Source organism: Pleurodeles waltl, chromosome 3_1, assembly GCF_031143425.1.
Source record: "Pleurodeles waltl isolate 20211129_DDA chromosome 3_1, aPleWal1.hap1.20221129, whole genome shotgun sequence".
In the NCBI taxonomy this organism is placed as follows: Eukaryota; Metazoa; Chordata; class Amphibia; order Caudata; family Salamandridae; genus Pleurodeles; species Pleurodeles waltl.
In genome coordinates this window covers 698,295,061-698,309,844 of record NC_090440.1, presented here as the reverse complement: position 1 = coordinate 698,309,844, position 14,784 = coordinate 698,295,061, and positions in this window count along the sequence as shown.

The following is a 14,784-nucleotide window of genomic DNA, read 5'->3' as shown; positions in this document are numbered from 1 at the left end:
ATGTCCTGATTTTTCACAACCCTTCCACCTTTATACTGACGCATCCAATGTTGGACTTGGGGCAGTTCTTACCCAGCCTAGCGAGGCGGGTCTTGACCTCCCTGTTGTTTTTATCAGCCGGAAGTTACTTCCACGCGAGTGTCATTAGCCCATTATCGAGAGGGAATGCTTGCCCATTAAGTGGGCTATTGATAGCTTAAAATATTACCTTTTGGGTCGCCCTTTTGTGCTCTTCACCGATCATGCCCTTTTGACCTGGTTGGCCTCCCATAAGGACTCGAACTCCAGGGTACTTCGTTGGTTTATGGAGCTCCAACCTTTTTCCTTCCAGGTCCGGCACATTCCTGGCTCTCGTCAATGCCCGGCTGATTTTCTGTCCAGATTTCCTGATTCTACGGGACTATATCAGTCCCGGTCTTGGGATGGGGTGTGTAGCCGGCTATCCGGCTGCGCGGACCCCATGTCAGAAAAACGCTGTTTGCGCGGCCGCGCGAACAGCGTCTCTGGTTGCCCTGACTACCGGGGGGCCGGCGTCGGAAACATAAACCCGGATTTCCGGGCTCTGAGGGGCATGAAAAGGGACGACGGGCGAAACGCGGGGAAGGAGAACGCCGACGGAGGAACCGCTGAGACGGAGCGAGAGACTGAGGAGGAATCAACAAAGCAACTCCAGACGAGCGCAGAAGATTCTGATCGCGGCAGAGACCCGGGAAACTGGAGAACCCAGGAACCGACTAAAGAAACAACAAAGCTCCGTCACGTCCCAGGAGGGGCGTGGCTCTCTAAGGTACGGTCCCTTCTGAGGGACAAACAGTTATTTCACCTAGGAAGGGACGAGAGGAGGGGAGGCCAGAGGGAGGGAGAGGGGAATTGAGGAGAGGGAGGAGTGGAACGGGTGGAAAAGACTAGTTTTAGGAGAATAGTTAAATTAAGAGAACAGCACTGTGGGTGAGCAAACAACACTAGAACTGAGACCCTAATAATTTCGGACCCGGCACCAAGGGTGACCACCTCACACCCTACCACTCATTATTTCCCACATATACACCCGGGGTCTCTCTCTCTCTTTTCCTCTTTTTCTCTTTCTCTTTTCTCTTTCTCTCTCCCCTTTTGTCCCTAACCTTCTATACGACTCCTGTAGAGGATAAATACCCCAACTTACCCTCCTTTTCCTTCTTTTTTGGTACGCCGGGAGATACATCCAAGGATCTTCGCCAGTCAAGCAGGAAGCTGAAAAAGGGACAAAGGGAGAAACTGACCTGAGACAGCACCAGGATATTTACCATCACAATAATTGTAATATATAAATAAACACTTTTGTCACTTACCTGAGTCTCTGAGTCCTTCGGTCACCAACCCACGTCACAAGCAGACTCCCCCTTAGCAGAATGGGATGCATTTAAGACAGTAGGGAGATGCATCTCAGAAGTGGTAGGGGTCAGGAGAACTCTACTCCAAGAGGTCTTAACAGCAGAGATACTGCTCCGGGAAAGTGAAAAGAAACGCCCTGGCCATCCGGAACTACATCAGGAGCTCCTTGCTGCAAAGGAAACGGTAGCGGCTAAGGTAAAAAAAATTACATTATTTTGACTATCGCAACTATGTGAGGTTTATCTCACATATCCTACACACAATCTATGCCCTATTGCATAAGCTGTGATCTGAAACTAAGGAAGTGTCTCGACTACTAGATTCTATCAAGGTATTCAGTGCAGTTGAGTGGCACTTCATGCTGGGGATCCTGAACAAGATAGGTATTCTGCGACTGCTTGTAGATTTGATAAGGTTGCTGTATGCTGGCTCATTTGCATGGATCTGAGTAAATGGCAGAACGTCTGGCCAAATGCAAATGCAAGAGGAATCAAGCTAGGGTTCCCGCTGTCTCCAATTTTATTTGCAATACCACTGGAGTCTCTGCCTAGCAGACTGTGTCAGTGCTATCCACTTTGCACACTTAATTGCACAAAACATCAGCTTGTTGTATCTATGTATGCTGAGAACATGGTCATTGATTAAAAAAGCCCCACATGAGCACTTAGTAGCGGTTACAACAATATGTAGGATTTTGCCACCTGTTGTGACTCCACATTAACTGGGTAAGTCAATGATCTTCCTTCTCACCCGACCACCAGAGCAATTCCCAATAGAATAAGAACTAAATTGGGCATCTGACTCAGTTAAATACCTAGGTGTAATGATAATTAGGGATAGATGTGAAAAATGTGAGACAACTATGGTGTGGCCATCTAAAAATTAGCAGTGCAGGCGGAGCACTGTATCACCCTCCCATGTTTTGACTCCATAACTCTTATGAAAATGATTGCCTTGCCCAGATTTTTGTATCTCTTTAATAACATACCACAAGTGATTTCTAGAGCAACTTGCCACACTCTGCGCTCAGTGATGCTAAAACTAGCATGAGCAGGAAAGAGTTTCAGTATCAGGTGGGCAGTATTAACACTACCATGCAAGGGGAAGCAGCCTAAACAACAACTACTGAACAACGAGGTGCGTTGTCCACAAAAACTGAACACTTTCATGAACAACGACTCTGTTTTCTCTGCCTTAACCATGCATGCCCTGAACAACAAACATGGTTAAGGCAGAGGAAAACAGACTCAGGATCGGGGGTGGACGTGGTCAGGTAAGTGGGCTGGGGTAGGGTGGGGGTAGTTTTAGCAGTGAGGTGGGGGTAGGTTTAGTTATTAGGGGTCGGGGGAGGGACCGGGTTAGTTTTCATTTTTTAGGGGTGTGTAATTTCAGTTTTTGGGACATGGGGCTGGGGGGGTCACGGTAGTTTAAGTTTTGGGGTGGGGTGGGGGTTGCAGTACTTTTAGGGGCAGAGTGGGGGGTCAGGGTAATTCCAGTTGTTAGAGGTTGGGGTGGGGTATTGCGGTAGTTTAAGTTTTAGGGTTGGATGTGGGTTGCGATAGGATTGTTTTAGGGGCGGGTGGGGGTTAAGGGTAGGATTGTTTTAGGGGCGGGGTAGGAGGTCAGGGGCGGTTGCATGCTGTAACCACGCATGCCGTTCCACGCATGCCTATACCAGGCATGCCTTTACAACAAAAAATCATTGTTAAGGCATGCATGGTAAAGGCATTCTTGGTAACAACAAAGTCATTGTTCGGATCTTGTTGTTCAGGCATGTGTGGTTCCAGCATGCATTGTTCCGTTGTATATTCCCATGCAAGCAGTGGTGGCTCACAGCTCCGGATCTAGAGCTTTATTATTTTTGTATACCAGTGCAGCATGCTTGTCACTGATACAACACAAACAACATGGCTCCTCAACCAGGCTGTCAAAAAGGACAATGCAAGCGCTGTGCCTCTACAAGCTAGGCTGAATCACACAGCAGCATGTTCATGAATAGAGAAATACCCGGTTCTGTGCACCATGGCAACATGGTTGACGAGAGAGCTGACTTGACGACACTGTACTTGTCAAACATAACCCTCAAGCACCATCCAAATATGGAAATGTTTGCTAAAATGCAACCTCAGGACTCAAGGCCCAAGATATATGGGGATCACTAACAAATGAGTTGATGCATAGACTGATTGCTACAAAAGCAAACTTGTAAAAACAGAACAGGATGTATGTTGGAATATAAAAATTATATTGGCAGATGCAGATGAAAAAACTAAGCAGGGGGAATCCAATGTTGCTACTGTTTGATGTAGACCTGTAATGTGCATGTTTGTTTCTATAGTACAAGCCTCAATTATGATGAACTAAGAAATCTGTACACTGTAATGAACACTCCCAAATTTCTGGTCTTACCGATTATCACATATAGATACAGACTGAAACCCATCTATTTTCCAGTCTCTATTTATTTTTAAATAAGGAAAAATATAGAAAATTGATTTTCTTTTTGTCGATTTTTACTGTTGTCATAGTGATTGCTAGATCAATAGATGTGCTGATTGAAAAACAGGGCAGTTAAAAAAAGGAAAAAAAATCATAATGAAGGATAAGTAATTTCAGCAGTCTACCTGTCTGCGCTGTTCTACAATGTCGCACTACAGGCTGCAATGGCAGGCCTGAACCATGTTTTAAAGTGCTACTTTGATGGGTAGCCCAATGGGTGAAGCAGGCCTACTAATAGCATTGAATTTACACGTCCTGGAAACCTGTAGTACCACAAACTATGGACTTACAAACAAATTAAATTAAACAACCATGTGTAAGCCAATTTTATCATGTTTTAGGGAGGGAGCAGAAGCACTTTAGCACTAGTAAGCAGTGGTAAAGTACACAGAGTTCTAATGCCGACAAAAACAAATAAAAAAAACATGACAGGTGAAGGCAAAAAGCTTGGGAGTGACCTTGCAGAGAGAGTTTTCAGAGGACTCTATTGTACTCTAAATGGCTAAAACCCACTGGACATTCAAACATGAGTAAACATTTGCCCATTAAATAAATACCCATTGCAGCTTCATTTTTTACACAAAGTCGTACATACATTTTAATAAATATGGATAAAATGAACAAAAATATTTATGGCTAAATACATATTAATAAATAAATATCAAAAAAATAAATACCATAAAACCAGGAGCCCTACATATAATACATTGAACCGTAGAATTCAGAATACGTTTGCTGTTGAAATTAATGTTATTGAACTGTAGGCTGCTACCTTATGCAGAAATTTATTAAAAACAATTAAGCAAAAGACTTGATAAAGACTGTCTAAATTGAGGAAGAAGCATGATGGCTTCAAGCTGTAATGATGAACATATTTTAGTGTAAGAATATGGACAGGTTGTCGCCATGCTTCTTCATTAGCTGTAGGAGAATGACCTTTTAAAAAACTGAGTTACAATACTATAAGAAAATTAACTATTGATTGGGTGGGGAGGGTGAAATCCTAATGGAAGAACAACCACAATCGTTGTTAGAATGAACCTCAAAAGTCACTGAATTGACGTGCTTAACCCTCTGGTAGCTTGGCACAAAAGCTTTCATGCTTAACTCTGAGGCACTGAGTAAAGTATTTATACAGCACACAAAAAGTAATAAAGTGTAAACACAGCCCAAGAAAAATCCCAGCTCAATTTAGAAAAATAAGATACATTTTAATAAATAAAATGGCACCAAAACAAATTAAATCCTATTAGTACAACCAAAGTTATGACTCTAAAAAAAGTTTTCAGTGAAATCTAGTGATCAAAATGCCAACTGACAGTATCTGGTTGCGCAAGACCAGGACAAAGTCAAATGTTAAGGTTGACCGAGATGGAGGCAAGAGTCAAATACACAAGGTGGATTGGGACAGGTCTCAGCTTACCTTTGAACTGAGATGAAATTGTAAAGAGAAGTTCAGGAAAAGGTAGAGTTCAGTGGTGCAAGGCAGCAGGCTGTGTCCAAATTATCACTTGGGACTGCTAGTTGAAGTCTCAGTGAAACCATTGTAACACCAAAAAAAAACTCTGAACACTAGAAACTGGATTTCCAGGCAAAGGAGTTTGTTGTTGATGGGGAACTTGTCGCCGTGGAGCCAGGAGACGATTTTTAATTTCTTACTTAGATAACATTTTGGAAGCTGAAAACCTCCAGCGGGAAAGAGCTGCAAGCTGTAGCCAAAGAGGGCTCCACAAGACCAGATATCTCACTGAGAGTTTTTCACTACCATGACACGTAAAACATAAAAACACATGCCCTACCTTTTAATTACAATGTCCCCTGCCCCATGGATATTTTAAGACCTTCCTTATGGTTGACTTCTATGTATTAAAAAGGAAGGTTTAGGCCTGGAAAAAGGTTTATTTTGCCGGGTCAAATTGGAAATTTAAAACTGCACTACATGCTGCAATGGCAGGCCTGAGACATGCTTTAATGTGTCACAATAGGGGCTGCAGGACTACCAATACTATTTGTTACACGTCCTGGAAACTTGTAGTACCATATACTATGGACTTACAAATAAATTAAATGAAACAATCAGATGTAAGCTAATTGTATCATGTTTTAGGGAGAGAGCACAAAAACTTTACCACTGGTTAGCAGTGGTAAAGGGCAAAGAGTCTTAATGGCAACAAACATGAATGAAGAAAACTTGACAGGTGAAGGCAAAACATTTGGGAGTAATCCTGCAGAGAGGGCTAGGTCCAACAGGTACCTTGATCAAGAGAGAGCGTCAGTAAAGTCATTAGTGGGCTGCCAATAACTCTTTGTTAATGCAGGAGGGTTTAGCAGGGGGCCTAGCAGAGAACCATATTCCATTCTCAAAACCAGTTTGGTTAGAGTCACATTGTCAAGTGGATGAAATTCTGATAGTAACGTAACATAGGGTAGATAAAGCTTTGAAGCCGCTTGCAAGAAGCTAGCTATCTATGCAGTGTACCAAATGTAGGGTACACTATATAGATATTATCAGCGACCCTTATTGGTTTACAGAAGTAAAAGTAATAATCCCAAATGATATCTTTTGGGGCAGTGTGGGTGAGCAGTTAGGCTTATCAGAGGGTAGTGCTAAGCATTTGTTGAACACAGAGAGATAAAAAATGGAACCCACACTAAAGAAGGAACTCAAGACCAATGTTTAGTAAAATAGTAATTTGTTATTTTGTTTATATTATGTTTCAATACCAGAAAACTTTCAAGAAGATAAATACTGTTGCACTTTGTATCAACTTAGCAAGTAACTAACACTTTTACTTGAATGGGCTTTTGCACAGTACATACATTTACTGTATGGGGGTCCCCTGTGAATAGTAGAGTGATAGGGGTGCAAGTTTACAAGCAAGACCAGCAATACAGTTTTACCTGTCCTGGGGTGTCCAGGTGCAGTGGTGCTAGTCGAGCTGGGTGTCAGCACACAGTTGGTGATGAGGGGGGCCACCTAGAATGCACTGGGCGACTTGGGGACAAGTCTGGGAGCTCCCAATGAGGGGCTCGGTGGGTGGGGGGTCCTGGGAGCAAGAGAACACCTTTGGATGTCGTGGACCCAGGAACTTGGGTGCCTCGGGTCTTTGTTGTTGATGCTCCTGCGTCAAGACGCCCACAGTTCTTTGGGAGACCTGCAAGAAGAGGAACAAAACAGGGCAGCTGGACAGCTCTGAAAGATGTCCTCTGTAATGGTGACGTCCCTCGACAGGAGTTCTTCAGATGCAATGTTGGAATCCGGATAGGACTTCAACAAGCCTTAGTAGTTGCAAGAGGTCCAGTACCATAGGTATTGGTGCAGCTCGGCTCTGGTTGGTTCTGATGTCTTATCACTTGGAGGGGAGATGGGACTGGCCTTTTGAAGCACAGTGACTTCCTTCTGGGTGGGTGATGTGTCAGTGGACTCGGTGGTCAGCAGTTTTGTGCTCCGGACTTTGTGGTTGGTGTCTGCAAGATGCAGGGAAGTTGCTCCTCCACTTCAAAGGAGATGCTGGTGGGCTAGTGAAGTGCTGGGGAACCTCTGAGGCTTTTGGAGTTCCCACAGCTGCAGGACAAGTCATGATGTTGCGATTGTTGGGACAGGAGTAGGTAGGCAGGCAGGGTTTCATTCCAAAAGTCCACCAGTCGTCCACAGTTCTCACTCCTTTGGCTCTTCTTCACACTCTTCTTCTTTGGGTCAGATGAATCTGTTTTTTTGGTGTCAGGGGGCACCTAAATACTCAATTTAGGGGTGTTTAGGGGAATGTAGGGTAGTAGCGAATGGGCTAGTTAACCTTGGGGTGACTATATCCCCTTATATGATCACTTCCTGTGGGGAGCGGGCATAACCCTGTCCCAGAATTCCAAGTTCCAAAATGAAGATAGTGGAACCCTTCCTCGAGTGTCCACTTCAAGTATCCCACCATAGGGGTGTGGTTAGCCCAAAGGTAGAACATGCCTACTGCTCAGAGGCCGGTTCCTCCGTAATGGTGGAGGAGTGTCACCCCACTGTTCAGTCAGTCGGCAAAAAATAAAATCATCATTTATTTTCCACTGACTGACTGAGCCATGGAATTTAGGGCCGGGCCATGCCAGAGAGGAGGAGTGATGGGCACTATAAGTGTGCATGTCGGTTTGGCTGGCCATCTTAGGGTGGCCAAACCGGCATGTGCACTTACATTTCACCAACCCAACTGTGTTTCCCAGCCATGTGGAGAAATGGCAAAGGGTCCCTGTGCCTGAGCGAGTATCAGACCAGCACACTAAGGCCAATCCTGGTGCTTCTCTCATGCTTGGTAAAGCATGAGAGCAGCGTCAGGATTGGGTGGGGGTGCTTTTTGCCCCAGTGACTGCTGGGAGGAGAGGAACACTGATGTGGCTAGTGACAGGTAAGTTTGTTTTTTAATTATTATTCCCCTTTACACCCTCACCCCACCACTTTAGATTTGCGGCAGCGGCCACTGCTATTGCCTAACTAATTTTCCTGCCTGTCCTGGTGCCAAGTGGCCTTCACCCTATGGGAATGGCAAATCCCAAGTCTAGGGAAACCGGGTTTGCATACCAATGGTGGCAGGGTCTTTGAAGTCCCTGGCCTTCATATGCAGATTCACTAGCCATCCTGCTGGAATAGGTGATAACACCTTCCTCTGGAGCAGGCATTGTTAATGACCTCTCAGAGCATGGGCTTTCACCTCCAGGGGGTGAGAGACATGTATGTGGTGGCAGGCTGGCTGAACCAGTCAGCCAGCACACTAAGAGACTAGTAGCTTTCAGGGGGTACCTCTAAGGTGCCCTCTGGGTGCATATAAAAATAAGTCCAAAGCTGGCATCAACCTGGATTTATTAAGATGAGGTGTTTGATACCAAACACCTTAGGTTTCAGTGAAGCCATTATGTAGCTGGGGAACTTGTAATGATGAGTGTCCAGTACATACCTTAAGATAGCTTTCCTATTCACCTGCAATGATCACCAATCAAACTAGACATCACTCACAGGGACATATCTGCTCATGCAGAATGTCCTCACACCAAATTTAATGCACACTGCTTTAAGGCTCGAAGGCCTGATGTAGGGGTGCCTTACATATATTTAGATGCAGTGAGTGGGGCATGGCACACAATGGGTGGGCCATGTTGTGTTTTCGTCTGGCTTGCACCAGGACACGCAGACTGCAATGGCAGCTGTGTGCAACTTTTTAGGGGGGGTCCATGTGGGTGGCACAATGCATGCTGCAGCCATTAGGGACCCTCTCACGTACCCAGGCCCTAGGCACCAGTGAGCCATTTACTAAGGACTTACAGAGGTATTGGAGTGTGTGCCAATTGTACACATTTTAACTGTTTTAGGGAAAGAGCACTGTAACTGGGGACCTGATTAGCAGGCACCCAGTGCACCTCAGTTGAAAAGCTTCAGTACCAGTAAAAAGTGGGAGTGACCATGTGCACTTTCCTACACCGCAAGAAAAAACATCTTGTTTAACTCCACTTCTGATGCTATTGATTTTTACCCTGTAAAAAAATGTGTTCCATTGATTGCAGGGCATCATAGAAACAGCTTGTCACTCAATAAGTTCTTAAGAGATAAACTTATAATTTGGGGCAGATTTTTTTTATTTTCAAACCAAGTCACATGTATTAATTGTAAGAATGCCACATGCATCTGTCTGGGTCATTATTAGATCGCACTTACCAATATAAAGATCGCCACAACAAAAGTAGTAACCCACTGAGCTGTCTATGTAAAATACATGAATATATACTTGCAAATTGCACACTTTGCGATAGGCATATTAACCCTTAATGCTATTTTATTTTTGAAATTGTTTTATTTTCTATTTAACAAGAAAAACACAACCAATACACAATAATGCATTTGTGTGATAATTCGGCATGCACTGCAGCATACTTATCAACGTGTAAACAGGTTTCTGGGGATCATGTGCTCGACTGCTAGTGTGGGGGAAGGACCTGGTGAGCAGTTGATGATATATTATGTTAAATATTAACCTGTAGCTAGACTGTACACAGATCTGTTCGGCAAGTACATTAAACTTCATAGTTATCTTACTACTTGTATGCCTTGGGATTTCCTTGTACATAATGATCTCTACTGCAAGTGCCTTATTGTGAGATAATTTAAAAGGTAGACTGCTTGTGACCAAAAATGTAAACAAGAACTAATTTACTATAAAATGTCAATTGCTTTGGAAAAACTTAAAAGAATGTGTGTGTGTGTTGACTAGCAACTCCTGCTTCTCTTGTCACTGCCTTTTGTGACTTCAGCATTGCCGCCATATTTCTCAGTTCCATGTATGATGTGTTGCTCCAGCCCAGGTTTTTTCTATGGATCCTCGTAACTTTAATCCTATTTTGTAATGGAATAAACAAGACACCAAGTCCCAGAAATCAAAGAAAAAACTGGGACTGGGGGCATGGATAGCATGGCAGGGCTACTCCAGCACATTCTTTGGTCACATTTTCACCCCCAATATATTGGATTCTTTAGTCATTTATTTTCCACATCCAGCAATGGTTAGAAGAAAAGCCTACAAGTGCCACAATGCATCTTGTTGCAAGTTGAATTAGAGGTGGATGAGCCACTGAAAGTTGAGCCAGACTCAAGCTTGAAGCCTGGCTCAGCTCAAGGACCTGTTGGAACCTCAAGCCCATAACAAGATGAGTTTTCATATGCATCTGCATTCTACCCTCTGCTCTAACCAGGATGTGGCGTTATAGCCAGAGCTATCAACTTTGGAACTGGGTAAGCAGGTTCCCATCTTAATGTAATTCTCTGCAAATCACTTAACTTTTCCATACCAAAAAGTGTTCTAATGCCTTAGGGTCGAGTTTGCGCTATATAAAAACTGCAAAAAGAGTTAAAAACAAAGCCTTAACATCAAAAGGAGACAAATACATACCCGTTTAGTGGCTGATTTTTACATAGTGAAATCAAAAAGCCTGGATAAATTGTGGATTCCATGTTTAAATTGTGTGATCTTAAACATATAAAATGTATTTCACCAAAATTCAATTTTCTTCATAATTGCATATTAAAGCACTTACAAATAGTGAGTTCAGAATTCCAGCTGTACAAAAACCTACTGTGTTTAATTTAATAGATCATAATGTTACACAATAATAATCTGAGGTGCATACAGGATTCACATGACAACTGTCTTGCCTCTTATGGCCACATGTATGTACCTTTTTTCTCGTCGCAAACGGCCCAATTCGTAGAATTCGTAGAATCGTGCCGTTTGCAACGAGAAAAAAGCATTTTGGTATGTACAGATCCATTTTTGCAATACGGTAATCTATTTACTGAATCGCAAAAAGGGTTTGCGAGTCGCAATTAGGAAGGAACATTCCCTTCCTAATTTCCGATGTATGATTGTTTTGTCACTTCGAAGGCAGTCACAAAACAATTGCAGTTAGCACCAGTCTCAAATTGGGGCTAACCCAGTCGCAAAAGGGGAGGAGTCCCAATGGGACACCTTCCCCTTTGTGATTGCATGCAAACATTTTTTTGCTAAGACCTTATGTTTTACACAGTGTTTGTTAAATGATTTACATGGCAAACATTTTCAGACTTGACTCGCGCAGACACTTGACTTCACTCTCCCTGTTAATTTGTTGGTTTGATCACCCTTGGGTTGGACCCGGAGTCAGAGAGGTGTCATGTGAAATATCACCACCAGGCACATGTCTACATGCAAATAAGCAATGCTTTTCCTGCTTCTGTCCAGCCAGTGTCTCTAAAGCTTTGAATATGTTTAATTATTAAAATGCCAAAATGTTTTCTTTTTTCCATTTTCTTCACATGCGTCCTATCTAGTTCAATCCTGCAATTATCCCTCGTTTCCTTCTTTTGTTTTTTAATTATTTCCTTACTTTTTTCGTTACTGTGATGTTTTCCACTCTCTTTTTTTATTCTCTGTTCCTCATGTTAATTTCATTCCATTTCCTTAAACCAAACTTTTCATTCAGCTTTCAAGATCTCTATTTATTTGTTACCTTTGTTTTATATTCAATCAATATCGTTGAGCGTGTAAGTGCAAATAATCAGGGGTCTCTGCATGATAAACAATTGGAACAGTTAAGCAAATTTGTTGTGAGGACCCTTTTAGTACCTGGATAGTGCCCACCTGTCTTAGCTTAGTTTCACAGCTTGTGCCTTTTTTACTTTTATACACATTTTTATTAATATTTTAGTGAGCCTGCTTTTAGCATTTGCTTTTAAATATTTTATCAGCTGCTTCTTCTAGGAAGGTAGAGTTCACACTGCACATTTAATTCGCTTTGCACCACCTGTAAACTGTACTCCTTGTCTAAGGCTGGTACATACAGTACATGACTTGGTAACTTTTGTTGCCAGCTCAGGAGCCAGCTTCTATCTCTGAGACACAGTATTACATCAGAACTGTTGTCCAAATGATGCATTGGTCATTATACAAACTACATTTAGGCCCAAGGAGGGTAGTGGGCATTCCGGTCATGATCATCCTGGGACACCTGGTACACGACAGACAGCTTTGCTGATGCTGGCACTAATTTCTCAGCCTTCCAAGAGGATTACCAGCCACACTACAGACAGACCCCTGCTATTCGATTCAGATATGGGGCTGGGGCTAATCCCTTAGTTTGGGCCAGACATAGGATTATTACCACTATGCTCTACCACACAATCGCTCAACCACTGGACATAGGGTTTTGGTAGGAACCTCTAGACTATTTCGAAACACGCAACATGGTTGGGTTGTTTATCTTCTTCACTTTGGCTGTACTGTTGATTACCATGCTCTGTTTCAGCTGCCTAATTATTGTAGCACATGCTTTTTATACCAGAATACGATTGCTTCAAAAAACGCATTGAAATCCACTTTGCATCTTGTCGTTTGCCATAGCATGCGTGAGTAATTGAGTAAAAGGGGTATGATCTGTTTCTACGACTTCCCCGAGGAGTCAGTGTGTCACACTGAGATTGCCGTAAGCACCTTTTACCCCAACAGGTTTGGTGGTTTGGGTGAGACACTGCGAGCTAGTCAGGAGCTGGGCCGACAGCTACCAAGCGGCATGGGCTGCATTCAGTCTCCCATGCTCAGTGGTGCTGCGTCACAAACACACAGTACTATTTCCAAAATGGAAACCACATAGGAATTTACTGAGACCATTTCTGTCTGTCCCTGTAAGCACAGCATGGGGTTCATTTATAGAAGCAGCTCAGCTTGGGTGCTGCTGCTTCTGTCTGCTGAAGCCAGGGCTGAGGTTTCCCTCTCCTTCAGTGGGTGGGGCCATTGCGCAACTGTCTGAGCTGTTGTAGTGAAGTGAAGGGACACGGTTAGGTAGAAACTTCAGAAAAGCTTTATTCCGGGTGAGAATTGCCCACGGCCTGCTGATACCTGCCAGCTCATATCGCAGTAACTGACTAGTACTGCTGGAATCCTTGCTCATCGTTCCCTGAGCACAAGGTAACATTGAATGTAGACAACACACATCATAATGCTTCAACAGACCATTGCTAAGCTTTAGAAGAACTACATTGCATGTACTACATCATGTATTACAGCTGTCAAATAAGCAAGACCTCCGAAGATTGCCAAAGAGAAGGGATACACAATCCAGAGGGGATACTAAATCTTACACAACACCGGCCAAAATTTAAGCACACCTTAGATGCCAGAAGTCTTCATCATGGCCGGAGTGCTTGAAATGGGATAGTCAAATTGGTGTGTCCAGAGATCAGGGCTACCTGGTTGCCTCTGCAGCTCTCCGCAAGGTGTCAGCCATGTTTTGTGGTCAAGCCCCACATACTTCACTAATGCAGTTATAACAAATGTGTTTACTGCAATTAGATATCTGTGTTGTGTTACGTAGATTAAATGAAACTCCGCAGACTTTTCTTGCATGTAAATTCTTCATTTAATATTGTTCCTACATGGAGCCCACCAACGCACATCCACCAGCACTGGAATCCAATCTCCAACTGTCTACAAGTTGGATATCAGATTCCAGAACTGGAGCACTGCATGCCTTCATGCAACAAGTCACACTCATACTTCACACTGCAACATCTTACCCCCTTAAAAGAAATAAACAAAAGACAGAAAGTACCCTAAAAATGAAATACAAAAACGAATATGTATGATTATTATGTTGTTACAGCATTAACATGTTTGCAAAAACAAACATCCATATTTAAATGTATAAGTAAATTAGGGTTCCTGCAAAGGCAGAAGGAATTAACAGTCAAAATCTTCCAGATACCCTGGCCTTTTAAATATTCTACCATGTTTAGTGGCTACTGGGCCAGCACTATCACACTCCACAATGGAACTCTCAGCAACCACAGAATTATCTGTGGTATTTACAGTATCCGTGAGCATGATGATTTCCTTGTCCTGACCATCCAGCTCGACAGATTGCTGTTCTCTTGTTACCAAATTTGTCTCTCTCTCCTGAGCCATTCTCTTACCTGTGAAAACAGATGCCCAGATCAAATAAATTTGATCATGCAAGATGCTTTCCGTAACCATCACTTAATGATAAAAAAAGTCTCTTCTACCACCAGCATATATCACTTAATTTCACAGCCATGCGTGAGATTTGCACAAAGCTGAATGGACCCTGAAAATTGAAATCAGTTTTGAATCTCTTGCTTCTCATGTTTGTAACACTACCCAAGACCCAATGGTTATGCTAACATCTTTAACTGGGCAATACTTGTCATACTGATGTACCATCTTCTCTTGTGCATGCTTCACATTATCTCTTAATTTCTTTTCATCAAACTTTCTACTACTACCCCTTATTCCTACATTTCTTTCTACCAACCATTCCGGGACCATATTAAAATGTGTACTTCTACCTCTTAGCAATCCGAACCGGGATACCCTAGTTGCAGAATGCTGGGTTTTA